Source organism: Stegodyphus dumicola, chromosome 10 (genome assembly GCF_044657685.1).
Source record: "Stegodyphus dumicola isolate Sdum_Otavi_A_Nest chromosome 10, ASM4465768v1".
NCBI lineage: Eukaryota > Metazoa > Arthropoda > Arachnida > Araneae > Eresidae > Stegodyphus > Stegodyphus dumicola.
The window spans coordinates 2,020,241-2,046,449 of record NC_140777.1 but is presented as its reverse complement, the minus strand read 5'-3'; positions in this window follow the sequence as shown (position 1 = coordinate 2,046,449).

Below are 26,209 nucleotides of genomic sequence, written 5' to 3'. Positions count from 1 at the left end.
ACGTCCCCGCGAAGACTTAGAACGCCTCCTCGAAGACTTAGAATCCTTTCCAAGACTTAGAACGCCCCCTCGAACATTTAGAATGCCCCCTCGAAGACTTCGAATTCCCTTCTCGAAGACTTAGAACGCAATCCTCGAAGACGTAGAACGCCCCCCCTCGAAGACTTAGAACACCCCCCTCGAAGACTTAGAATCCTTTCCAAGACTTAGAACGCCCCCTTGAACATTTAGAATGCCCCCTCGAAGACATAGAATTCCCTTCTCGAAGACTTAGAACGCCCTCCTCGAAGACGTAGAACGCCCCCACTCGAAGACATAGAACGCCTTCCTCGAAGACGTAGAACGCCCCCCTCGAAGACTTAGAACGCCCCCCTCGAAGACTTAGAACGGCCCCCTCGAAGACATAGAACGCCCCCCTCGAAGACTTAGATCGCCCCCTCGAAGATTTAGGATGCCCCCCTCGGAGACTTATGACGCCCCCTCGAAGACTTAAAACGCACCCCTCGAAGACTTAGAACGCCCCCCTCGAAGACATAGAACGCCCCCTCGAAGACTTAGAACGATCCCTTCGAAGATTTAGAACGCCCCCGCGAAGACTTAGAAAGCCCCCCTCGAAGACTTAGCACGCCCCCTCGAAGATTTAGGATGCCCCCCTCGGAGACTTATGACGCCCCCTCGAAGACTTAAAACTCACCCCTCGAAGACTTAGAACGCCCCCCTCGAAGACATAGAACGCCCCCTCGGAGACTTGGAACGCCCCCTGGAAGACTTAGAACGCCCCCGCGAAGACTTAGAACGCCCCCCTCGAAGACTTAGAACGCGCCCTCGAACATTTAGAATGCCCCCTCGAAGACATAGAATTCCCTTCTCGAAGACTTAGAACGCCCTCCTCGAAGACGTAGAACGCCCCCACACGAAGACTTAGAACGCCCCCCTCGAAGACTTAGAACGCCCCCCTCGAAGACTTAGATCGCCCCCTCGAAGACTAAGAACGCCCCGCTCGAAGACTTAGAACGCCCACTCGAAGACTTGGAACGCAACCTTCGAAGACTTAGAACGCCCCCTCGAAGACTTAGAATCCTTTCCATGACTGAGAACGCCCCCTCGAACATTTAGAATGTCCCCTCGAAAACTTCGAATTCCCTTCTCGAAGACTTAGAACGCCCTCCTCGAAGACGTAGAACGCCCCCCTCGAAGACTTAGAACGGCCTCCTCGAAGACATAGAACGCCCCCCTCGAAGACTTAGAACGCTCCCCTTCAAGACTTGGAACGCCTCCCCCGAAAACTTAGAACGCCCCCCCCGAAGACTTAGAACGCCCCCTCGAAGACTTAGAACGGCCCCCTCGAAGACATAGAACGCCCCCCTCGAAGACTTAGATCGCCCTCCTCGAAGACGTAGAACGCCCCCCCTCGAAGACTTAGAACGGCCTCCTCGAAGACATAGAACGCCCCCCTCGAAGACTTAGAACGCTCCCCTTCAAGACTTGGAACGCCCCCCCGAAGACTTAGAACGCCTTCCTCGAAGACGTAGAACGCCCCCCTCGAAGACTTAGAACGGCCCCCTCGAAGACTTAGAACGGCCCCCTCGAAGACATAGAACGCCCCCCTCGAAGACTTTGATCGCCCCCTCGAAGACGTAGAACGCCCCGCTCGAAGACTTAGAACGCCCCCTCTAAGACTTAAAACGCCCCCTTCGAAGACTTAGAACGCCCCCGCGAAGACTTAGAACGCCCCCCTCGAAGACTTTGATCGCCCCCTCGAAGAATTAGAATGCTCCCTCGAAGACTTAGAATCCCTTCGAAGACTTACAATGTCCCCTCCCCCGTCCAAGTCGAAGACTTACAATCCTTTCCAAGACTTAGAACATTTAGAATGTCCCCTCGAAAACTTCGAATTCCCTTCTCGAAGACTTAGAACGCCCTCCTCGAAGACGTAGAACGCGTCCCTCGAAGACTTAGAACGGCCTCCTCGAAGACATAGAACGCCCCCCTCGAATACTTAGAACGCTCTCCTTCAAGACTTGGAACGCCTCCCCCGAAAACTTAGAACGCCCCCCCGAAGACTTAGAACGCCTTCCTCGAAGACGTAGAACGCCCCCCTCGAAGACATAGAACGCCCCCCTCGAAGACTTAAATCGCCCCCTCGAAGATTTAGAACGCCCCGCTCGAAGACTTAGAACGCCCCCTCGAAGACTTGTAACGCGCCCTTCGAAGACTTAGAATACCCAGTCGAAGATTCAGAATGCCCCCTCGAAGACTTAGAATCCTTTTCAAGACTTAGAATGCCCCCTCGAAAATTTAGAACGCCCCCTCGAAAATTTAGAATGCCCCCTCGAAGACTTAGAATTCCCTTCTCGAAGACTTCGAATGCCCTCCTCGAAGACTTAAAACGCTCCCCTCCAAGACTTAGAACGCCTCCCCCGAAGACTTAGAACGCCCCCCGAAGACATAGAACGCCTTCCTCGAAGACGTAGAACGATCCCTTCGAAGACATAGAACGCCCCCTCGAAGACTTAGATCGCCCCCTCGAAGACTAAGATCGCCCCGCTCGAAGACTTAGAACGCCCACTCGAAGACTTGGAACGCAACCTTCGAAGACTTAGAACGCCCCCTCGAAGACTTAGAATCCTTTCCAAGACTGAGAACGCCCCCTCGAACATTTAGAATGTCCCCTCGAAAACTTCGAATTCCCTTCTCGAAGACTTAGAACGCCCTCCTCGAAGACGTAGAACGCCCCCCTCGAAGACTTAGAACGGCCTCCTCGAAGACATAGAACGCCCGCCTCGAAGACTTAGAACGCTCCCCTTCAAGACTTGGAACGCCTCCCCCGAAAACTTAGAACGCCCCCCCGAAGACTTAGAACGCCCTCCTCGAAGACTTAGAACGGCCCCCTCGAAGACATAGAACGCCCCCCTCGAAGACTTAGATCGCCCTCCTCGAAGACGTAGAACGCCCCCCCTCGAAGACTTAGAACGGCCTCCTCGAAGACATAGAACGCCCCCCTCGAAGACTTAGAACGCTCCCCTTCAAGACTTGGAACGCCCCCCCGAAGACTTAGAACGCCTTCCTCGAAGACGTAGAACGCCCCCCTCGAAGACTTAGAACGCCCCCCTCGAAGACTTAGAACGGCCCCCTCGAAGACATAGAACGCCCCCCTCGAAGACTTAGATCGCCCCCTCGAAGACGTAGAACGCCCCGCTCGAAGACTTAGAACGCCCCCTCTAAGACTTAAAACGCCCCCTTCGAAGACTTAGAACGTCCCCCTCGAAGACACAGAACGCCCCCCTCGAAGACTTAGATCGCCCCCTCGAAGACTTAGAACGCCCCGCTCGAAGACTTAGAACGCCCCCTCGAAGACTTAGAACGATCCCTTCGAAGATTTAGAACGCCCCCGCGAAGACTTAGAAAGCCCCCCTCGAAGACTTAGCACGAACCCTCGAAGATTTAGGATGCCCCCCTCGGAGACTTATGACGCCCCCCTCGAAGACTTAAAACGCACCCCTCGAAGACTTAGAACGCCCCCCTCGAAGACATAGAACGCCCCCTCGGAGACTTGGAACGCCCCCTTCGAAGACTTAGAACGTCCCCGCGAAGACTTAGTACGCCCCCCTCGAAGACTTAGCACGCCCCCTCGAAGTCTTAGAATGTCCCCTTGCCCCCCAAGAAGACTTAGAACGCCCCCTGGAAGACTTAGAACGCCCCCGCGAAGACTTAGAACGCCACCCTCGAAGACTTAGAACGCGCCCTCGAAGACTTAGAATCCTTTTCAAGACTTAGAACGAACCCTCGAACATTTAGAATGCCCCCTCGAAGACTTCGAATTCCCTTCTCGAAGACTTAGAACGTCCCCCTCGAAGACTTAGAACGTCCTCCTCGAAGACTTAGAATCCTTTCCAAGACTTACAAAGCCCCCTCGAACATTTAGAACGCCCCGCTCAAAGACTTAGAACGCCCCGCTCGAAGACTTAGAACGCCCACTCGAAGACTTGGAACGCCCCCTTCGAAGAATTAGAACGCCCGCTCGAAGACTTAGAATCCTTTCCAAGACTGAGAACGCCCCCTCGAACATTTAGAATGCCCCCTCGAAGACATAGAATTCCCTTCTCGAAGACTTAGAACGCCCTCCTCGAAGACGTAGAACGCCCCCACTCGAAGACTTAGAACGCCCCCCTCGAAGACTTAGAACGCCTCCCCCGAAGACTTAGAACGCCCCCCCGAAGAAATACAACGCCTTCCTCGAAGACGTAGAACGCCCCCTCTAAGACTTAAAACGCCCCCGCGAAGACTTAGAACACCCCCCTCGAAGACTTTGATCGCCCCCTCGAAGAATTAGAATGCCCCCTCGAAGACTTAGAATCCCTTCGAAGACTTACAATGTCTCCTCCCCCCTCCAAGACATAGAACGCCCCCTCCGAATACTTAGAACGCCCCCCGAAGTCTTAGAATGCCACCCTCCAAGATTTAGAACGACCCTCTCGAAGACTTAGAACGCCCCCCGAAGTCTTAGAATGCCACCCTCCAAGATTTAGAACGACCGTCTCGAAGACTTAGATCGCCCCCTCGAAGACTTAGAACGCCCCGCTCGAAGACTTAGAACGCCCAATCGAAGACTTGGAACGCCCCCTTCGAAGACTTAGAACGTCCCCGCGAAGACTTAGAACGCCTCCTCGAAGACTTAGAATCCTTTCCAAGACTTAGAACGCCCCCTCGAACATTTAGAATGCCCCCTCGAAGACTTCGAATTCCCTTCTCGAAGACTTAGAACGCAATCCTCGAAGACGTAGAACGCCCCCCCTCGAAGACTTAGAACACCCCCCTCGAAGACTTAGAATCCTTTCCAAGACTTAGAACGCCCCCTTGAACATTTAGAATGCCCCCTCGAAGACATAGAATTCCCTTCTCGAAGACTTAGAACGCCCTCCTCGAAGACGTAGAACGCCCCCACTCGAAGACATAGAACGCCTTCCTCGAAGACGTAGAACGCCCCCCTCGAAGACTTAGAACGCCCCCCTCGAAGACTTAGAACGGCCCCCTCGAAGACATAGAACGCCCCCCTCGAAGACTTAGATCGCCCCCTCGAAGATTTAGGATGCCCCCCTCGGAGACTTATGACGCCCCCTCGAAGACTTAAAACGCACCCCTCGAAGACTTAGAACGCCCCCCTCGAAGACATAGAACGCCCCCTCGAAGACTTAGAACGATCCCTTCGAAGATTTAGAACGCCCCCGCGAAGACTTAGAAAGCCCCCCTCGAAGACTTAGCACGCCCCCTCGAAGATTTAGGATGCCCCCCTCGGAGACTTATGACGCCCCCTCGAAGACTTAAAACGCACCCCTCGAAGACTTAGAACGCCCCCCTCGAAGACATAGAACGCCCCCTCGGAGACTTGGAACGCCCCCTGGAAGACTTAGAACGCCCCCGCGAAGACTTAGAACGCCCCCCTCGAAGACTTAGAACGCGCCCTCGAACATTTAGAATGCCCCCTCGAAGACATAGAATTCCCTTCTCGAAGACTTAGAACGCCCTCCTCGAAGACGTAGAACGCCCCCACACGAAGACTTAGAACGCCCCCCTCGAAGACTTAGAACGCCCCCCTCGAAGACTTAGATCGCCCCCTCGAAGACTAAGAACGCCCCGCTCGAAGACTTAGAACGCCCACTCGAAGACTTGGAACGCAACCTTCGAAGACTTAGAACGCCCCCTCGAAGACTTAGAATCCTTTCCATGACTGAGAACGCCCCCTCGAACATTTAGAATGTCCCCTCGAAAACTTCGAATTCCCTTCTCGAAGACTTAGAACGCCCTCCTCGAAGACGTAGAACGCCCCCCTCGAAGACTTAGAACGGCCTCCTCGAAGACATAGAACGCCCCCCTCGAAGACTTAGAACGCTCCCCTTCAAGACTTGGAACGCCTCCCCCGAAAACTTAGAACGCCCCCCCCGAAGACTTAGAACGCCCCCTCGAAGACTTAGAACGGCCCCCTCGAAGACATAGAACGCCCCCCTCGAAGACTTAGATCGCCCTCCTCGAAGACGTAGAACGCCCCCCCTCGAAGACTTAGAACGGCCTCCTCGAAGACATAGAACGCCCCCCTCGAAGACTTAGAACGCTCCCCTTCAAGACTTGGAACGCCCCCCCGAAGACTTAGAACGCCTTCCTCGAAGACGTAGAACGCCCCCCTCGAAGACTTAGAACGGCCCCCTCGAAGACTTAGAACGGCCCCCTCGAAGACATAGAACGCCCCCCTCGAAGACTTTGATCGCCCCCTCGAAGACGTAGAACGCCCCGCTCGAAGACTTAGAACGCCCCCTCTAAGACTTAAAACGCCCCCTTCGAAGACTTAGAACGCCCCCGCGAAGACTTAGAACGCCCCCCTCGAAGACTTTGATCGCCCCCTCGAAGAATTAGAATGCTCCCTCGAAGACTTAGAATCCCTTCGAAGACTTACAATGTCCCCTCCCCCGTCCAAGTCGAAGACTTACAATCCTTTCCAAGACTTAGAACATTTAGAATGTCCCCTCGAAAACTTCGAATTCCCTTCTCGAAGACTTAGAACGCCCTCCTCGAAGACGTAGAACGCGTCCCTCGAAGACTTAGAACGGCCTCCTCGAAGACATAGAACGCCCCCCTCGAATACTTAGAACGCTCTCCTTCAAGACTTGGAACGCCTCCCCCGAAAACTTAGAACGCCCCCCCGAAGACTTAGAACGCCTTCCTCGAAGACGTAGAACGCCCCCCTCGAAGACATAGAACGCCCCCCTCGAAGACTTAAATCGCCCCCTCGAAGATTTAGAACGCCCCGCTCGAAGACTTAGAACGCCCCCTCGAAGACTTGTAACGCGCCCTTCGAAGACTTAGAATACCCAGTCGAAGATTCAGAATGCCCCCTCGAAGACTTAGAATCCTTTTCAAGACTTAGAATGCCCCCTCGAAAATTTAGAACGCCCCCTCGAAAATTTAGAATGCCCCCTCGAAGACTTAGAATTCCCTTCTCGAAGACTTCGAATGCCCTCCTCGAAGACTTAAAACGCTCCCCTCCAAGACTTAGAACGCCTCCCCCGAAGACTTAGAACGCCCCCCGAAGACATAGAACGCCTTCCTCGAAGACGTAGAACGATCCCTTCGAAGACATAGAACGCCCCCTCGAAGACTTAGATCGCCCCCTCGAAGACTAAGATCGCCCCGCTCGAAGACTTAGAACGCCCACTCGAAGACTTGGAACGCAACCTTCGAAGACTTAGAACGCCCCCTCGAAGACTTAGAATCCTTTCCAAGACTGAGAACGCCCCCTCGAACATTTAGAATGTCCCCTCGAAAACTTCGAATTCCCTTCTCGAAGACTTAGAACGCCCTCCTCGAAGACGTAGAACGCCCCCCTCGAAGACTTAGAACGGCCTCCTCGAAGACATAGAACGCCCGCCTCGAAGACTTAGAACGCTCCCCTTCAAGACTTGGAACGCCTCCCCCGAAAACTTAGAACGCCCCCCCGAAGACTTAGAACGCCCTCCTCGAAGACTTAGAACGGCCCCCTCGAAGACATAGAACGCCCCCCTCGAAGACTTAGATCGCCCTCCTCGAAGACGTAGAACGCCCCCCCTCGAAGACTTAGAACGGCCTCCTCGAAGACATAGAACGCCCCCCTCGAAGACTTAGAACGCTCCCCTTCAAGACTTGGAACGCCCCCCCGAAGACTTAGAACGCCTTCCTCGAAGACGTAGAACGCCCCCCTCGAAGACTTAGAACGCCCCCCTCGAAGACTTAGAACGGCCCCCTCGAAGACATAGAACGCCCCCCTCGAAGACTTAGATCGCCCCCTCGAAGACGTAGAACGCCCCGCTCGAAGACTTAGAACGCCCCCTCTAAGACTTAAAACGCCCCCTTCGAAGACTTAGAACGTCCCCCTCGAAGACACAGAACGCCCCCCTCGAAGACTTAGATCGCCCCCTCGAAGACTTAGAACGCCCCGCTCGAAGACTTAGAACGCCCCCTCGAAGACTTAGAACGATCCCTTCGAAGATTTAGAACGCCCCCGCGAAGACTTAGAAAGCCCCCCTCGAAGACTTAGCACGCCCCCTCGAAGATTTAGGATGCCCCCCTCGGAGACTTATGACGCCCCCCTCGAAGACTTAAAACGCACCCCTCGAAGACTTAGAACGCCCCCCTCGAAGACATAGAACGCCCCCTCGGAGACTTGGAACGCCCCCTTCGAAGACTTAGAACGTCCCCGCGAAGACTTAGTACGCCCCCCTCGAAGACTTAGCACGCCCCCTCGAAGTCTTAGAATGTCCCCTTGCCCCCCAAGAAGACTTAGAACGCCCCCTGGAAGACTTAGAACGCCCCCGCGAAGACTTAGAACGCCACCCTCGAAGACTTAGAACGCGCCCTCGAAGACTTAGAATCCTTTTCAAGACTTAGAACGAACCCTCGAACATTTAGAATGCCCCCTCGAAGACTTCGAATTCCCTTCTCGAAGACTTAGAACGTCCCCCTCGAAGACTTAGAACGTCCTCCTCGAAGACTTAGAATCCTTTCCAAGACTTACAAAGCCCCCTCGAACATTTAGAATGCCCCCTCGAAGACATAGAATTCCCTTCTCGAAGACTTAGAACGCCCTCCTCGAAGACGTAGAACGCCCCCACTCGAAGACTTAGAACGCCCCCCCTCGAAGACTTAGAACGACCCCCTCGAAGACATAGAACGCCCCCCTCGAAGACTTAGATCGCCCCCTCGAAGACTTAGAACGCCCCGCTCGAAGACTTAGAACGCCCCGCTCGAAGACTTAGAACGCCCACTCGAAGACTTGGAACGCCCCCTTCGAAGAATTAGAACGCCCGCTCGAAGACTTAGAATCCTTTCCAAGACTGAGAACGCCCCCTCGAACATTTAGAATGCCCCCTCGAAGACATAGAATTCCCTTCTCGAAGACTTAGAACGCCCTCCTCGAAGACGTAGAACGCCCCCACTCGAAGACTTAGAACGCCCCCCTCGAAGACTTAGAACGCCTCCCCCGAAGACTTAGAACGCCCCCCCCGAAGAAATAGAACGCCTTCCTCGAAGACGTAGAACGCCCCCTCTAAGACTTAAAACGCCCCCGCGAAGACTTAGAACACCCCCCTCGAAGACTTTGATCGCCCCCTCGAAGAATTAGAATGCCCCCTCGAAGACTTAGAATCCCTTCGAAGACTTACAATGTCTCCTCCCCCCTCCAAGACTTAGAACGCCCCCTCCGAATACTTAGAACGCCCCCCGAAGTCTTAGAATGCCACCCTCCAAGATTTAGAACGACCCTCTCGAAGACTTAGAACGCCCCGCTCGAAGACTTAGAACGCCCACTCGAAGACTTGGAACGCCCCCTTCGAAGACTTAGAACGTCCCCGCGAAGACTTAGAACAGCCCCCTCGAAGACATAGAACGCCCCCCTCGAAGACTTAGATCGCGCCCTCGAAGACTAAGAACGCCCCCCTCCAAGACTTAGAACGCCCCCTCCGAAGACTTAGAACGCCCCCGAAGTCTTAGAATGCCACCCTCCAAGATTTAGAACGACCGTCTCGAAGACTTAGATCGCCCCCTCGAAGACTTAGAACGCCCCGCTCGAAGACTTAGAACGCCCAATCGAAGACTTGGAACGCCCCCTTCGAAGACTTAGAACGTCCCCGCGAAGACTTAGAACGCCTCCTCGAAGACTTAGAATCCTTTCCAAGACTTAGAACGCCCCCTCGAACATTTAGAATGCCCCCTCGAAGACTTCGAATTCCCTTCTCGAAGACTTAGAACGCAATCCTCGAAGACGTAGAACTCCCCCACTCGAAGACTTAGAACGCCCCCCTCGAAGACTTAGAACAGCCCCCTCGAAGACATAGAACGCCCCCCTCGAAGACTTAGATCGCCCCCTCGAAGACTTAGAACGCCCCGCTCGAAAACTTAGAACGCCCACTCGAAGACTTGGAACGCCCCCTTCGAAGACTTAGAACGCCCCCTCAAAGACTTAGAATCCTTTCCAAGACTGAGAACGCCCCCTCGAACATTTAGAATGCCCCCTCGAAAACTTCGAATTCCCTTCTCGAAGACTTAGAACGCCCTCCTCGAAGACGTAGAACGCCCCCCTCGAAGACTTAGAACGCCCACCTCGAAGACTTAGAATCCTTTCCAAGACTTAGAACGCCCCTCGCGAAGACATAAAACGCCCCCCTCGAAGACATAGAACGCCCCCCTCGAAGACTTAGATCGCCCCCTCGAAGATTTAGAACGCCCCGCTCGAAGACTTGTAACGCCCCCTTCGAAGACTTAGAACGCCCCGTCGAAGACTTAGAATACCCAGTCGAAGATTCAGAATGCCCCCTCGAAGACTTAGAATCCCTTCGAAGACTTAGAATGTCCCCTCGCCCCTCGAAGACTTAGAATGCCCACTCGAAGACTTAGAATTCCCCCCTCGAAGATTTAGAATGCCCCCTCGAAGACTTAGAATCCTTTTCAAGACTTAGAATGCCCCCTCGAAAATTTAGAACGTCCCCTCGAAAATTTAGAATGCCCCCTCGAAGACTTAGAATTCCCTTCTCGAAGACTTTGAATGCCCTCCTCGAAGACTTAGAACGCTCCCCTCCAAGACTTAGAACGCCTCCCCCGAAGACTTAGAACGCCCCCCCGAAGACATAGAACGCCTTCCTCGAAGACGTAGAACGCCCCCCTCGAACACTTAGAACGCCCCCTCGAAGACTTAGCACGCCCCCTCGAAGTCTTAGAATGTCCCCCTCGAAGACTTAGAACGCCCCCTGGAAGACTTAGAACGCCCCCGCGAAGACTTAGAACGCCCCCTCTAAGACTTAAAACGCCCCCTTCGAAGACTTAGAACGCCCCCGCGATAACTTAGAACGCCCCCCTCGAAGACTTTGATCGCCCCCTCGAAGAATTAGAATGCTCCCTCGAAGACTTAGAATCCCTTCGAAGACTTACAATGTCCCCTCCCCCGTCCAAGACTTAGAACACCCCCTCCGAAGACATAGAACGCCCCCCGAAGTCTTAGAACGCCACCCTCAAAGACTTAGAACGACCCTCTCGAAGACTTAGATCGCCAACTCGAAGACTTAGAACGCCCCGCTCGAAGACTTAGAACGCCCCCTCGAAGAATTGGAACGGCCCCTTCGAAGACTTAGAACGTCCCCGCGAAGACTTGGAATCCTTTTCAAGACTTAGAACGCCCACTCGAACATTTAGAATGCCCCCTCGAAGACTTCGAATTCCCTTCTCGAAGACTCAGAACGCCCTCCTCAAAGACGTAAAACGCCCCCACTCGAAGACTTAGAACGCCCCCCTCGAAGACTTAGAACGCCCCCTTCGAAGACTTAGAACGTCCCCCTCGAAGACACAGAACGCCCCCCTCGAAGACTTAGATCGCCCCCTCGAAGACTTAGAACGCCCCCTCGAAGACTTAGAACGATCCCTTCGAAGATTTAGAACGCCCCCGCGAAGACTTAGAAAGCCCCCCTCGAAGACTTAGCACGCCCCCTCGAAGATTTAGGATGCCCCCCTCGGAGACTTATGACGCCCCCCTCGAAGACTTAAAACGCACCCCTCGAAGACTTAGAACGCCCCCCTCGAAGACATAGAACGCCCCCTCGGAGACTTGGAACGCCCCCTTCGAAGACTTAGAACGTCCCCGCGAAGACTTAGAACGCCCCCTCGAAGACTTAGCACGCCCCCTCGAAGTCTTAGAATGTCCCCTTGCCCCCCAAGAAGACTTAGAACGCCCCCTGGAAGACTTAGAACGCCCCCGCGAAGACTTAGTACGCCCCCCTCGAAGACTTAGAACGCGCCCTCGAAGACTTAGAATCCTTTTCAAGACTTAGAACGAACCCTCGAACATTTAGAATGCCCCCTCGAAGACTTCGAATTCCCTTCTCGAAGACTTAGAACGCCCCCCTCGAAGACTTAGAACGTCCTCCTCGAAGACTTAGAATCCTTTCCAAGACTTACAAAGCCCCCTCGAACATTCAGAATGCCCCCTCGAAGACATAGAATTCCCTTCTCGAAGCCTTAGAACGCCCTCCTCGAAGACGTAGAACGCCCCCACTCGAAGACTTAGAACGCCCCCCCTCGAAGACTTAGAACGCCCCCCTCGAAGACTTAGATCGCCCCCTCGAAGACTTAGAACGCCCCGCTCGAAGACATAGAACGCCCCGCTCGAAGACTTAGAACGCCCACTCGAAGACTTGGAACGCCCCCTTCGAAGACTTAGAACGCCCCCTCGAAGACTTAGAATCCCTTCGAAGACTTACAATGTCTCTCCCCCCTCCAAGACTTAGAACGCCCCGCTCGAAGACTTAGAACGCCCACTCGAAGACTTGGAACGCCCCCTTCGAAGACTTAGAACGCCCCCTCGAAGACTTAGAATCCTTTCCAAGACTGAGAACGCCCCCTCGAACATTTAGAATGCCCCCTCGAAGACTTCGAATTCCCTTCTCGAAGACTTAGAACGCCCTCCTCGAAGACGTAGAACGCCCCCCTCGAAGACTCAGAACGCCCTCCTCGAAGACTTAGAATCCTTTCCAAGACTTAGAACGCCCCCTCGAACATTTAGAATGCCCCCTCGAAGACATAGAATTCCCTTCTCGGAGACTTAGAACGCCCTCCTCGAAGACGTAGAACGCCCCCACTCGAAGACTTAGAACGCCCCCCTCGAAGACTTAGAACGCCCCCTTCGAAGACTTAGAACGTCCCCCTCGAAGACACAGAACGCCCCCCTCGAAGACTTACATCGCCCCCTCGAAGACTTAGAACGCCCCGCTCGAAGACTTTGATCGCCCCCTCGAAGAATTAGAATGCCCCCTCGAAGACTTAGAATCCCTTCGAAGACTTACAATGTCTCCTCCCCCCTCCAAGACTTAGAACGCCCCGCTCGAAGACTTAGAACGCCCACTCGAAGACTTGGAACGCCCCCTTCGAAGACTTAGAACGCCCCCTCGAAGACTTAGAATCCTTTCCTAGACTGAGAACGCCCCCTCGAACATTTAGAATGCCCCCTCGAAGACTTCGAATTCCCTTCTCGAAGACTTAGAACGCCCGGCTCGAAAACTTAGAACGCCCACTCGAAGACTTGGAACGCCCCCTTCGAAGACTTAGAACGCCCCCTCGAAGACTTAGAATCCTTTCCAAGACTGAGAACGCCCCCTCGAACATTTAGAATGCCCCCTCGAAAACTTCGAATTCCCTTCTCGAAGACTTAGAACGCCCTCCTCGAAGACGTAGAACGCCCCCCTCGAAGACTTAGAACGCCCACCTCGAAGACTTAGAATCCTTTCCAAGACTTAGAACGCCCCTCGCGAAGACATAAAACGCCCCCCTCGAAGACATAGAACGCCCCCCTCGAAGACTTAGATCGCCCCCTCGAAGATTTAGAACGCCCCGCTCGAAGACTTGTAACGCCCCCTTCGAAGACTTAGAACGCCCCGTCGAAGACTTAGAATACCCAGTCGAAGATTCAGAATGCCCCCTCGAAGACTTAGAATCCCTTCGAAGACTTAGAATGTCCCCTCGCCCCTCGAAGACTTAGAATGCCCACTCGAAGACTTAGAATTCCCCCCTCGAAGATTTAGAATGCCCCCTCGAAGACTTAGAATCCTTTTCAAGACTTAGAATGCCCCCTCGAAAATTTAGAACGTCCCCTCGAAAATTTAGAATGCCCCCTCGAAGACTTAGAATTCTCTTCTCGAAGACTTTGAATGCCCTCCTCGAAGACTTAGAACGCTCCCCTCCAAGACTTAGAACGCCTCCCCCGAAGACTTAGAACGCCCCCCCGAAGACATAGAACGCCTTCCTCGAAGACGTAGAACGCCCCCCTCGAACACTTAGAACGCCCCCTCGAAGACTTAGCACGCCCCCTCGAAGTCTTAGAATGTCCCCCTCGAAGACTTAGAACGCCCCCTGGAAGACTTAGAACGCCCCCGCGAAGACTTAGAACGCCCCCTCTAAGACTTAAAACGCCCCCTTCGAAGACTTAGAACGCCCCCGCGATAACTTAGAACGCCCCCCTCGAAGACTTTGATCGCCCCCTCGAAGAATTAGAATGCTCCCTCGAAGACTTAGAATCCCTTCGAAGACTTACAATGTCCCCTCCCCCGTCCAAGACTTAGAACACCCCCTCCGAAGACATAGAACGCCCCCCGAAGTCTTAGAACGCCACCCTCAAAGACTTAGAACGCCCCGCTCGAAGACTTAGAACGCCCCCTCGAAGAATTGGAACGGCCCCTTCGAAGACTTAGAACGTCCCCGCGAAGACTTGGAATCCTTTTCAAGACTTAGAACGCCCACTCGAACATTTAGAATGCCCCCTCGAAGACTTCGAATTCCCTTCTCGAAGACTCAGAACGCCCTCCTCAAAGACGTAAAACGCCCCCACTCGAAGACTTAGAACGCCCCCCTCGAAGACTTAGAACGCCCCCTTCGAAGACTTAGAACGTCCCCCTCGAAGACACAGAACGCCCCCCTCGAAGACTTAGATCGCCCCCTCGAAGACTTAGAACGCCCCCTCGAAGACTTAGAACGATCCCTTCGAAGATTTAGAACGCCCCCGCGAAGACTTAGAAAGCCCCCCTCGAAGACTTAGCACGCCCCCTCGAAGATTTAGGATGCCCCCCTCGGAGACTTATGACGCCCCCCTCGAAGACTTAAAACGCACCCCTCGAAGACTTAGAACGCCCCCCTCGAAGACATAGAACGCCCCCTCGGAGACTTGGAACGCCCCCTTCGAAGAATTAGAACGTCCCCGCGAAGACTTAGAACGCCCCCTCGAAGACTTAGCACGCCCCCTCGAAGTCTTAGAATGTCCCCTTGCCCCCCAAGAAGACTTAGAACGCCCCCTGGAAGACTTAGAACGCCCCCGCGAAGACTTAGTACGCCCCCCTCGAAGACTTAGAACGCGCCCTCGAAGACTTAGAATCCTTTTCAAGACTTAGAACGAACCCTCGAACATTTAGAATGCCCCCTCGAAGACTTCGAATTCCCTTCTCGAAGACTTAGAACGCCCCCCTCGAAGACTTAGAACGTCCTCCTCGAAGACTTAGAATCCTTTCCAAGACTTACAAAGCCCCCTCGAACATTCAGAATGCCCCCTCGAAGACATAGAATTCCCTTCTCGAAGCCTTAGAACGCCCTCCTCGAAGACGTAGAACGCCCCCACTCGAAGACTTAGAACGCCCCCCCTCGAAGACATAGAACGCCCCCCTCGAAGACTTAGATCGCCCCCTCGAAGACTTAGAACGCCCCGCTCGAAGACATAGAACGCCCCGCTCGAAGACTTAGAACGCCCACTCGAAGACTTGGAACGCCCCCTTCGAAGACTTAGAACGCCCCCTCGAAGACTTAGAATCCCTTCGAAGACTTACAATGTCTCCTCCCCCCTCCAAGACTTAGAACGCCCCGCTCGAAGACTTAGAACGCCCACTCGAAGACTTGGAACGCCCCCTTCGAAGACTTAGAACGCCCCCTCGAAGACTTAGAATCCTTTCCAAGACTGAGAACGCCCCCTCGAACATTTAGAATGCCCCCTCGAAGACTTCGAATTCCCTTCTCGAAGACTTAGAACGCCCTCCTCGAAGACGTAGAACGCCCCCCTCGAAGACTCAGAACGCCCTCCTCGAAGACTTAGAATCCTTTCCAAGACTTAGAACGCCCCCTCGAACATTTAGAATGCCCCCTCGAAGACATAGAATTCCCTTCTCGGAGACTTAGAACGCCCTCCTCGAAGACGTAGAACGCCCCCACTCGAAGACTTAGAACGCCCCCCTCGAAGACTTAGAACGCCCCCTTCGAAGACTTAGAACGTCCCCCTCGAAGACACAGAACGCCCCCCTCGAAGACTTACATCGCCCCCTCGAAGACTTAGAACGCCCCGCTCGAAGACTTTGATCGCCCCCTCGAAGAATTAGAATGCCCCCTCGAAGACTTAGAATCCCTTCGAAGACTTACAATGTCTCCTCCCCCCTCCAAGACTTAGAACGCCCCGCTCGAAGACTTAGAACGCCCACTCGAAGACTTGGAACGCCCCCTTCGAAGACTTAGAACGCCCCCTCGAAGACTTAGAATCCTTTCCTAGACTGAGAACGCCCACTCGAACATTTAGAATGCCCCCTCGAAGACTTCGAATTCCCTTCTCGAAGACTCAGAACGCCCTCCTCAAAGACGTAAAACGCCCCCACTCGAAGACTTAGAACGCCCCCCTCGAAGACTTAGAACGCCCCCTTCGAAGACTTAGAACGTCCCCCTCGAAGACACAGAACGCCCCCCTCGAAGACTTAGATCGCCCCCTCGAAGACTTAGAACGCCCCCTCGAAGACTTAGAACGATCCCTTCGAAGATTTAGAACGCCCCCGCGAAGACTTAGAAAGCCCCCCTCGAAGACTTAGCACGCCCCCTCGAAGATTTAGGATGCCCCCCTCGGAGACTTATGACGCCCCCCTCGAAGACTTAAAACGCACCCCTCGAAGACTTAGAACGCCCCCCTCGAAGACATAGAACGCCCCCTCGGAGACTTGGAACGCCCCCTTCGAAGAATTAGAACGTCCCCGCGAAGACTTAGAACGCCCCCTCGAAGACTTAGCACGCCCCCTCGAAGTCTTAGAATGTCCCCTTGCCCCCCAAGAAGACTTAGAACGCCCCCTGGAAGACTTAGAACGCCCCCGCGAAGACTTAGTACGCCCCCCTCGAAGACTTAGAACGCGCCCTCGAAGACTTAGAATCCTTTTCAAGACTTAGAACGAACCCTCGAACATTTAGAATGCCCCCTCGAAGACTTCGAATTCCCTTCTCGAAGACTTAGAACGCCCCCCTCGAAGACTTAGAACGTCCTCCTCGAAGACTTAGAATCCTTTCCAAGACTTACAAAGCCCCCTCGAACATTCAGAATGCCCCCTCGAAGACATAGAATTCCCTTCTCGAAGCCTTAGAACGCCCTCCTCGAAGACGTAGAACGCCCCCACTCGAAGACTTAGAACGCCCCCCCTCGAAGACATAGAACGCCCCCCTCGAAGACTTAGATCGCCCCCTCGAAGACTTAGAACGCCCCGCTCGAAGACATAGAACGCCCCGCTCGAAGACTTAGAACGCCCACTCGAAGACTTGGAACGCCCCCTTCGAAGACTTAGAACGCCCCCTCGAAGACTTAGAATCCCTTCGAAGACTTACAATGTCTCCTCCCCCCTCCAAGACTTAGAACGCCCCGCTCGAAGACTTAGAACGCCCACTCGAAGACTTGGAACGCCCCCTTCGAAGACTTAGAACGCCCCCTCGAAGACTTAGAATCCTTTCCAAGACTGAGAACGCCCCCTCGAACATTTAGAATGCCCCCTCGAAGACTTCGAATTCCCTTCTCGAAGACTTAGAACGCCCTCCTCGAAGACGTAGAACGCCCCCCTCGAAGACTCAGAACGCCCTCCTCGAAGACTTAGAATCCTTTCCAAGACTTAGAACGCCCCCTCGAACATTTAGAATGCCCCCTCGAAGACATAGAATTCCCTTCTCGGAGACTTAGAACGCCCTCCTCGAAGACGTAGAACGCCCCCACTCGAAGACTTAGAACGCCCCCCTCGAAGACTTAGAACGCCCCCTTCGAAGACTTAGAACGTCCCCCTCGAAGACACAGAACGCCCCCCTCGAAGACTTACATCGCCCCCTCGAAGACTTAGAACGCCCCGCTCGAAGACTTTGATCGCCCCCTCGAAGAATTAGAATGCCCCCTCGAAGACTTAGAATCCCTTCGAAGACTTACAATGTCTCCTCCCCCCTCCAAGACTTAGAACGCCCCGCTCGAAGACTTAGAACGCCCACTCGAAGACTTGGAACGCCCCCTTCGAAGACTTAGAACGCCCCCTCGAAGACTTAGAATCCTTTCCTAGACTGAGAACGCCCCCTCGAACATTTAGAATGCCCCCTCGAAGACTTCGAATTCCCTTCTCGAAGACTTAGAACGCAATCCTCGAAGACGTAGAACGCCCCTCCTCGAAGACTTAGAACACCCCCCTCGAAGACTTAGAATCCTTTCCAAGACTTAGAACGCCCCTCTTGAACATTTAGAATGCCCCCTCGAAGACATAGAGTTCCCTTCTCGAAGACTTAGAACGCCCTCCTCGAAGACGTAGAACGCCCTCCTCGAAGACGTAGAAGGCCCCCACTCGAAGACTTAGAACGCCCCCCTCGAAGACATAGAACGCCCCCTCGAAGACTTGGAACGCCCCCTTCGAAGACTTAGAACGCCCCCGCGAAGACTTAGAACGCCCCCCTCGAAGACTTAGAACGCGCCCTCGAAGACTTAGAATCCTTTTCAAGACTTAGAACGCCCCCTCGAACATTTAGAATGCCCCCTCGAAGACTTCGAATTCCCTTCTCGAAGACTTAGAACGCCCCCCTCGAAGACATAGAACGCCCTCCTCGTAGACTTAGAATCCTTTCCAAGACTTACAACGCCCCCTCGAACATTTAGAATGCCCCCTCGAAGACTTCGAATTCCCTTCTCGAAGACTTAGAACGCCCTCCTCGAAGACGTAGAACGCCCCCACTCGAAGACTTAGAACGCCCCCCTCGAAGACTTAGAACGACCCCCTCGAAGACATAGAACGCCCCCTCAAAGACTTATATCGCCTCCTCGAAGACTTAGAACGCCCCGCTCGAAGACTTAGAACGCCCCGCTCGAAGAATTAGAATGCCCCCTCGAAGACTTAGTATCCCTTCGAAGACTTACAATGTCTCCTCCCCCCTCCAAGACTTAGAACGCCCCGCTCGAAGACTTAGAACGCCCACTCGAAGACTTGGAACGCCCCCTTCGAAGACTTAGAACGCCCCCTCGAAGACTTAGAATCCTTTCCAAGACTGAGAACGCCCCCTCGAACATTTAGAATGCCCCCTCGAAGACTTCGAATTCCCTTCTCGAAGACTTAGAACGCAATCCTCGAAGACGTAGAACGCCCCTCCTCGAAGACTTAGAACACCCCCCTCGAAGACTTAGAATCCTTTCCAAGACTTAGAACGCCCCTCTTGAACATTTAGAATGCCCCCTCGAAGACATAGAGTTCCCTTCTCGAAGACTTAGAACGCCCTCCTCGAAGACGTAGAACGCCCTCCTCGAAGACGTAGAAGGCCCCCACTCGAAGACTTAGAACGCCCCCCTCGAAGACATAGAACGCCCCCTCGAAGACGTGGAACGCCCCCTTCGAAGACTTAGAACGCCCCCGCGAAGACTTAGAACGCCCCCCTCGAAGACTTAGAACGCGCCCTCGAAGACTTAGAATCCTTTTCAAGACTTAGAACGCCCCCTCGAACATTTAGAATGCCCCCTCGAAGACTTCGAATTCCCTTCTCGAAGACTTAGAACGCCCCCCTCGAAGACATAGAACGCCCTCCTCGAAGACTTAGAATCCTTTCCAAGACTTACAACGCCCCCTCGAACATTTAGAATGCCCCCTCGAAGACTTCGAATTCCTTCTCGAAGACTTAGAACGCCCTCCTCGAAGACGTAGAACGCCCCCACTCGAAGACTTAGAACGCCCCCCTCGAAGACTTAGAACGACCCCCTCGAAGACATAGAACGCCCCCTCAAAGACTTATATCGCCTCCTCGAAGACTTAGAACGCCCCGCTCGAAGACTTAGAACGCCCCGCTCGAAGACTTAGAACGCCCACTCGAAGACTTGGAACGCCCCCTTCGAAGACTTAGAACGCCCCCTCGAAGACTTAGAATCCTTTCCAAGACTGAGAACGCCCCCTCGAACATTTAGAATGCCCCCTCGAAGACTTCGAATTCCCTTCTCGAAGACTTAGAACGCCCACCTCGAAGACGTAGAACTCCCCCACTCGAAGACTTAGAACGCCCCCCTCGAAGACTTAGAACAGCCCCCTCGAAGACATAGAACGCCCCCTCGAAGACTTAGATCGCCCCCTCGAAGACTTAGAACGCCCCGCTCGAAGACTTAGAACGCCCACTCGAAGACTTGGAACGCCCCCTTCGAAGACTTAGAACGCCCCCTCGAAGACTTAGAATCCTTTCCAAGACTGAGAACGCCCCCTCGAACATTTAGAATGCCCCCTCGAAAACTTCGAATTCCCTTCTCGAAGACTTAGAACGCCCTCCTCGAAGACGTAGAACGCCCCCCTCGAAGACTTAGAACGCCCACCTCGAAGACTTAGAATCCTTTCCAAGACTTAGAACGCCCCTCTCGAAGACATAAAACGCCCCCCTCGAAGACATAGAACGCCCCCCTCGAAGACTTAGATCGCCCCCTCGAAGATTTAGAACGCCCCGCTCGAAGACTTGTAACGCCCCCTTCGAAGACTTAGAACGTCCCCGCGAAGACTTAGAACGCCCCCTCGAAGACTTAGCACGCCCCCTCGAAGTCTTAGAATGTCCCCTTGCCCCCCAAGAAGACTTAGAACGCCCCCTGGAAGACTTAGAACGCCCCCGCGAAGACTTAGTACGCCCCCCTCGAAGACTTAGAACGCGCCCTCGAAGACTTAGAATCCTTTTCAAGACTTAGAACGAACCCTCGAACATTTAGAATGCCCCCTCGAAGACTTCGAATTCCCTTCTCGAAGACTTAGAACGCCCCCCTCGAAGACTTAGAACGTCCTCCTCGAAGACTTAGAATCCTTTCCAAGACTTACAAAGCCCCCTCGAACATTCAGAATGCCCCCTCGAAGACATAGAATTCCCTTCTCGAAGCCTTAGAACGCCCTCCTCGAAGACGTAGAACGCCCCCACTCGAAGACTTAGAACGCCCCCCCTCGAAGACTTAGAACGCCCCCCTCGAAGACTTAGATCGCCCCCTCGAAGACTTAGAACGCCCCGCTCGAAGACATAGAACGCCCCGCTCGAAGACTTAGAACGCCCACTCGAAGACTTGGAACGCCCCCTTCGAAGACTTAGAACGCCCCCTCGAAGACTTAGAATCCCTTCGAAGACTTACAATGTCTCCTCCCCCCTCCAAGACTTAGAACGCCCCGCTCGAAGACTTAGAACGCCCACTCGAAGACTTGGAACGCCCCCTTCGAAGACTTAGAACGCCCCCTCGAAGACTTAGAATCCTTTCCAAGACTGAGAACGCCCCCTCGAACATTTAGAATGCCCCCTCGAAGACTTCGAATTCCCTTCTCGAAGACTTAGAACGCCCTCCTCGAAGACGTAGAACGCCCCCCTCGAAGACTCAGAACGCCCTCCTCGAAGACTTAGAATCCTTTCCAAGACTTAGAACGCCCCCTCGAACATTTAGAATGCCCCCTCGAAGACATAGAATTCCCTTCTCGGAGACTTAGAACGCCCTCCTCGAAGACGTAGAACGCCCCCACTCGAAGACTTAGAACGCCCCCCTCGAAGACTTAGAACGCCCCCTTCGAAGACTTAGAACGTCCCCCTCGAAGACACAGAACGCCCCCCTCGAAGACTTACATCGCCCCCTCGAAGACTTAGAACGCCCCGCTCGAAGACTTTGATCGCCCCCTCGAAGAATTAGAATGCCCCCTCGAAGACTTAGAATCCCTTCGAAGACTTACAATGTCTCCTCCCCCCTCCAAGACTTAGAACGCCCCGCTCGAAGACTTAGAACGCCCACTCGAAGACTTGGAACGCCCCCTTCGAAGACTTAGAACGCCCCCTCGAAGACTTAGAATCCTTTCCTAGACTGAGAACGCCCCCTCGAACATTTAGAATGCCCCCTCGAAGACTTCGAATTCCCTTCTCGAAGACTTAGAACGCAATCCTCGAAGACGTAGAACGCCCCTCCTCGAAGACTTAGAACACCCCCCTCGAAGACTTAGAATCCTTTCCAAGACTTAGAACGCCCCTCTTGAACATTTAGAATGCCCCCTCGAAGACATAGAGTTCCCTTCTCGAAGACTTAGAACGCCCTCCTCGAAGACGTAGAACGCCCTCCTCGAAGACGTAGAAGGCCCCCACTCGAAGACTTAGAACGCCCCCCTCGAAGACATAGAACGCCCCCTCGAAGACTTGGAACGCCCCCTTCGAAGACTTAGAACGCCCCCGCGAAGACTTAGAACGCCCCCCTCGAAGACTTAGAACGCGCCCTCGAAGACTTAGAATCCTTTTCAAGACTTAGAACGCCCCCTCGAACATTTAGAATGCCCCCTCGAAGACTTCGAATTCCCTTCTCGAAGACTTAGAACGCCCCCCTCGAAGACATAGAACGCCCTCCTCGTAGACTTAGAATCCTTTCCAAGACTTACAACGCCCCCTCGAACATTTAGAATGCCCCCTCGAAGACTTCGAATTCCCTTCTCGAAGACTTAGAACGCCCTCCTCGAAGACGTAGAACGCCCCCACTCGAAGACTTAGAACGCCCCCCTCGAAGACTTAGAACGACCCCCTCGAAGACATAGAACGCCCCCTCAAAGACTTATATCGCCTCCTCGAAGACTTAGAACGCCCCGCTCGAAGACTTAGAACGCCCCGCTCGAAGAATTAGAATGCCCCCTCGAAGACTTAGAATCCCTTCGAAGACTTACAATGTCTCCTCCCCCCTCCAAGACTTAGAACGCCCCGCTCGAAGACTTAGAACGCCCACTCGAAGACTTGGAACGCCCCCTTCGAAGACTTAGAACGCCCCCTCGAAGACTTAGAATCCTTTCCAAGACTGAGAACGCCCCCTCGAACATTTAGAATGCCCCCTCGAAGACTTCGAATTCCCTTCTCGAAGACTTAGAACGCAATCCTCGAAGACGTAGAACGCCCCTCCTCGAAGACTTAGAACACCCCCCTCGAAGACTTAGAATCCTTTCCAAGACTTAGAACGCCCCTCTTGAACATTTAGAATGCCCCCTCGAAGACATAGAGTTCCCTTCTCGAAGACTTAGAACGCCCTCCTCGAAGACGTAGAACGCCCTCCTCGAAGACGTAGAAGGCCCCCACTCGAAGACTTAGAACGCCCCCCTCGAAGACATAGAACGCCCCCTCGAAGACGTGGAACGCCCCCTTCGAAGACTTAGAACGCCCCCGCGAAGACTTAGAACGCCCCCCTCGAAGACTTAGAACGCGCCCTCGAAGACTTAGAATCCTTTTCAAGACATAGAACGCCCCCTCGAACATTTAGAATGCCCCCTCGAAGACTTCGAATTCCCTTCTCGAAGACTTAGAACGCCCCCCTCGAAGACATAGAACGCCCTCCTCGAAGACTTAGAATCCTTTCCAAGACTTACAACGCCCCCTCGAACATTTAGAATGCCCCCTCGAAGACTTCGAATTCCTTCTCGAAGACTTAGAACGCCCTCCTCGAAGACGTAGAACGCCCCCACTCGAAGACTTAGAACGCCCCCCTCGAAGACTTAGAACGACCCCCTCGAAGACATAGAACGCCCCCTCAAAGACTTATATCGCCTCCTCGAAGACTTAGAACGCCCCGCTCGAAGACTTAGAACGCCCCGCTCGAAGACTTAGAACGCCCACTCGAAGACTTGGAACGCCCCCTTCGAAGACTTAGAACGCCCCCTCGAAGACTTAGAATCCTTTCCAAGACTGAGAACGCCCCCTCGAACATTTAGAATGCCCCCTCGAAAACTTCGAATTCCCTTCTCGAAGACTTAGAACGCCCTCCTCGAAGACGTAGAACGCCCCCCTCGAAGACTTAGAACGCCCACCTCGAAGACTTAGAATCCTTTCCAAGACTTAGAACGCCCCTCTCGAAGACATAAAACGCCCCCCTCGAAGACATAGAACGCCCCCCTCGAAGACTTAGATCGCCCCCTCGAAGATTTAGAACGCCCCGCTCGAAGACTTGTAACGCCCCCTTCGAAGACTTAGAACGCCCCGTCGAAGACTTAGAATACCCAGTCGAAGATTCAGAATGCCCCCTCGAAGACTTAGAATCCCTTCGAAGACTTAGAATGTCCCCTCGCCCCTCGAAGACTTAGAATGCCCACTCGAAGACTTAGAATTCCCCCCTCGAAGATTTAGAATGCCCCCTCGAAGACTTAGAATCCTTTTCAAGACTTAGAATGCCCCCTCGAAAATTTAGAACGTCCCCTCGAAAATTTAGAATGCCCCCTCGAAGACTTAGAATTCCCTTCTCGAAGACTTTGAATGCCCTCCTCGAAGACTTAGAACGCTCCCCTCCAAGACTTAGAACGCCTCCCCCGAAGACTTAGAACGCCCCCCCCGAAGACATAGAACGCCTTCCTCGAAGACGTAGAACGCCCCCCTCGAAGACTTAGAACGCCCCCCTCGAAGACTTAGAACGGCCCCCTCGAAGACATAGAACGCCCCCCTCGAAGACTTAGATCGCCCCCTCGAAGACGTAGAACGCCCCGCTCGAAGACTTAGATTGCCCCCTCTAAGACTTAAAACGCCCCCTTCGAAGACTTAGAACGCCCCCGCGATAACTTAGAACGCCCCCCTCGAAGACTTTGATCGCCCCCTCGAAGAATTAGAATGCTCCCTCGAAGACTTAGAATCCCTTCGAAGACTTACAATGTCCCCTCCCCCGTCCAAGACTTAGAACACCCCCTCCGAAGACATAGAACGCCCCCCGAAGTCTTAGAACGCCACCCTCCAAGACTTAGAACGACCCTCTCGAAGACTTAGATCGCCCCCTCGAAGACTTAGAACGCCCCGCTCCAAGACTTAGAACGCCCCCTCGAAGAATTGGAACGGCCCCTTCGAAGACTTAGAACGTCCCCGCGAAGACTTGGAATCCTTTCCACGACTTAGAACGCCCCCTCGAACATTTAGAATGCCCCCTCGAAGACTTCGAATTCCCTTCTCGAAGACTCAGAACGCCCTCCTCAAAGACGTAGAACGCCCCCAATCGAAGACTTAGAACGCCCCCCTCGAAGACTTAGAACGCCCCCTTCGAAGACTTAGAACGTCCCCCTCGAAGACACAGAACGCCCCCCTCGAAGACTTAGATCGCCCCCTCGAAGACTTAGAACGCCCCGCTCGAAGACTTAGAACGCCCCCTCGAAGACTTAGAACGATCCCTTCGAAGATTTAGAACGCCCCCGCGAAGACTTAGAAAGCCCCCCTCGAAGACTTAGCACGCCCCCTCGAAGATTTAGGATGCCCCCCTCGGAGACTTATGACGCCCCCCTCAAAGACTTAAAACGCACCACTCGAAGACGTAGAACGCCCCCCTCGAAGACATAGAACGCCCCCTCGGAGACTTGGAACGCCCCCTTCGAAGACTTAGAACGTCGGCGCGAAGACTTAGAACGCCCCCTTCGAAGACTTAGCACGCCCCCTCGAAGTGTTAGAATGTCCCCTTGCCCCCCAAGAAGACTTAGAACGCCCCCTGGAAGACTTAGAACGCCCCCGCGAAGACTTAGAACGCCCCCCTCGAAGACTTAGAACGCGCCCTCGAAGACTTAGAATCCTTTTCAAGACTTAGAACGAACCCTCGAACATTTAGAATGCCCCCTCGAAGACTTCGAATTCCCTTCTCGAAGACTTAGAACGCCCCGCTCGAAGACTTAGAACGCCCACTCGAAGACTTGGAACGCCCCCTTCGAAGACTTAGAACGTCCCCGCGAAGACTTAGAACAGCCCCCTCGAAGACATAGAACGCCCCCCTCGAAGACTTAGATCGCGCCCTCGAAGACTAAGAACGCCCCCCTCCAAGACTTAGAACGCCCCCTCCGAAGACTTAGAACGCCCCCCGAAGTCTTAGAATGCCACCCTCCAAGATTTAGAACGACCGTCTCGAAGACTTAGATCGCCCCCTCGAAGACTTAGAACGCCCCGCTCGAAGACTTAGAACGCCCAATCGAAGACTTGGAACGCCCCCTTCGAAGACTTAGAACGTCCCCGCGAAGACTTAGAACGCCTCCTCGAAGACTTAGAATCCTTTCCAAGACTTAGAACGCCCCCTCGAACATTTAGAATGCCCCCTCGAAGACTTCGAATTCCCTTCTCGAAGACTTAGAACGCAATCCTCGAAGACGTAGAACGCCCCCCTCGAAGACTCAGAACGCCCTCCTCGAAGACTTAGAACCCTTTCCAAGACTTAGAACGCCCCCTCGAACATTTAGAATGCCCCCTCGAAGACATAGAATTCCCTTCTCGAAGACTTAGAACGCCCTCCTCGAAGACGTAGAACTCCCCCACTCGAAGACTTAGAACGCCCCCCTCGAAGACTTAGATCGCCCCCTCGAAGACTTAGAACGCCCCGCTCGAAAACTTAGAACGCCCACTCGAAGACTTGGAACGCCCCCTTCGAAGACTTAGAACG